This window comes from Babylonia areolata, chromosome 31 (genome assembly GCF_041734735.1).
Source record: "Babylonia areolata isolate BAREFJ2019XMU chromosome 31, ASM4173473v1, whole genome shotgun sequence".
NCBI classification, from domain to species: Eukaryota; Metazoa; Mollusca; class Gastropoda; order Neogastropoda; family Buccinidae; genus Babylonia; species Babylonia areolata.
In genome coordinates this window covers 5296319-5298818 of record NC_134906.1, presented here as the reverse complement: position 1 = coordinate 5298818, position 2500 = coordinate 5296319, and positions in this window count along the sequence as shown.

Below are 2500 nucleotides of genomic sequence, written 5' to 3'. Positions count from 1 at the left end.
GGTATTCTTTGTCAACATTCACCATACATCATCGACAATAACAACAACAACAACAACAACAGAGAATTCTTTCTCTGCAAAAAAAAAAAGTGCACCCATTCAAAAACCTCCGTGTAGAATTCAGTACAGGTGACAGGATTGTGACAATAGACAGAGGACGTGAGGGTGAGGGGGGGGGGGGGGTGGAATGCAGACTGGGGGTTGTGGGGGGGCCCAGGAGGTGGGGGGGGGGAAGGATGGTTGGGGAGGGGGTTTGTGGGGGGCGTGGTGGTGGTAAGGGCTTGGTTGACAATTTCCCAACGGCTGTGTGTGCTGTGTGAAAGGCCCTGTGTGCCGGTGGGTGGGTGAGTGACACTTATTCCTGTCATTGCCCTCAGGCGGTGCACATTCTGAACGCTTCACCACAACGTACTCTTCAGTGGGTTGCACACCAAAAAGCGATGAACGTCAGCTTACCGTCGTGTTAACGCATTGGGTTGCAGATCACAAGCGGTGTGCGTTAAATCAACACCCTCTTATCTGGGTTGCACACCAAAAGCTGGTCAACGTTATATCAACATTGTGTCAACACATTGTGCTGCATTCCACACGCAGAGAACGTTAAATCAACGCTCAACCAATAATTAATTTTAGGTTGCGTACCACAAGCGGTAAACTTTAACTCTCTCCATACGAACGGCGAAAGAGACGACGTTAACAGCGTTTCACCCCAATTACCATCATCAAAATATTGCAAGCGGAAGGCTCTTATACTGAAGAGGTGAATGTTGACAAAGAATACCACAGTTCTGACGACGGAAGCTAAAGGTTGGGTCATTCAGACACCCACTGGACATCCGAGGGGTCTGTGTAGAGGAGAAGAGAGGACTGGCCGTACTGAGTGAGTTAAATCAACGCTCACTGCTAAACACTCTGGGCTGCATACTACAAGCGGTGTTCATTAAAACAGTCTATGAACACTTTGGGTTGCATACGGCAAGCAGTCAACGTTAAATCAACGATCAAACAATATCTTAAGGCTACATACCAAAAGCGATCAATGTAAAATCAAAGTTCATCCTAACAATTTGGGTTGTATACCAAAAGCCGTGTTGGTTAAAATAGTCTACGAACACTTTGGGTTGCATACCACAAGCAATGAACGTCAAACTTTAAGTTGTGTCAACGCATTGGGTTTCATACCACAATCAGTGAACGTCAAATCAGCATTCTACCATCTCTTTAGGTTTCATACCACAATCAGTGAACGTCAAATCAGCATTCTACCAACTCTTTAGGTTTCATACCACAATCAGTGAACGTCAAATCAGCATTCTACCAACTCTTTAGGTTTCATACCACAATCAGTGAACGTCAAATCAGCATTCTACCAACTCTTTAGGTTTCATACCACAAGCGATTGAACGTCAAATCAGCATTCTACCAACTCTTTAGGTTTCATACCACAAGCGGTGAACTGACGTCAAATCAACATTCTACCAACTCTTTAGGTTTCCTACCACAAGCGGTGAACGTCAAATCAACATTCTACCAACTCTTTAGGTTTCATACCACAATCAGTGAACGTCAAATCAACATTCTACCAACTCTTTAGGTTTCATACCACAAGCAGTGAACGTCAAATCAACATTCTACCAACTCTTTAGGTTTCATACCACAATCAGTGAACGTCAAATCAACATTCTACCAACTCTTTAGGTTTCATACCACAAGCAGTGAACGTCAAATCAACATTCTACCAACTCTTTAGGTTTCATACCACAAGTGGTGAACGTCAAATCAACATTCTACCAACTCTTTAGGTTTCATACCACAAGCGATTGAACGTCAAATCAGCATTCTACCAACTCTTTAGGTTTCATACCACAAGCGGTGAACTGACGTCAAATCAACATTCTACCAACTCTTTAGGTTTCATACCACAATCAGTGAACGTCAAATCAACATTCTACCAACTCTTTAGGTTTCATACCACAAGCGATTGAACGTCAAATCAGCATTCTACCAACTCTTTAGGTTTCATACCACAAGCGGTGAACTGACGTCAAATCAACATTCTACCAACTCTTTAGGTTTCATACCACAATCAGTGAACGTCAAATCAACATTCTACCAACTCTTTAGGTTTCATACCACAATCAGTGAACGTCAAATCAACATTCTACCAACTCTTTAGGTTTCATACCACAAGCGGTGAACATCAAATCAACATTCTATCAACTCTTTGGGTTTCATACCACAATCAGTAAACGTCAAATCAACATTCTACCAACTCTTTAGGTTTCATACCACAAGCGATTGAACGTCAAATCAGCATTCTACCAACTCTTTAGGTTTCATACCACAATCAGTGAACGTCAAATCAGCATTCTACCAACTCTTTAGGTGTCATACCACAATCAGTGAACGTCAAATCAGCATTCTACCAACTCTTTAGGTGTCATACCACAATCAGTGAACGTCAAATCAGCATTCTACCAACTCTTTAGGTGTCATACCA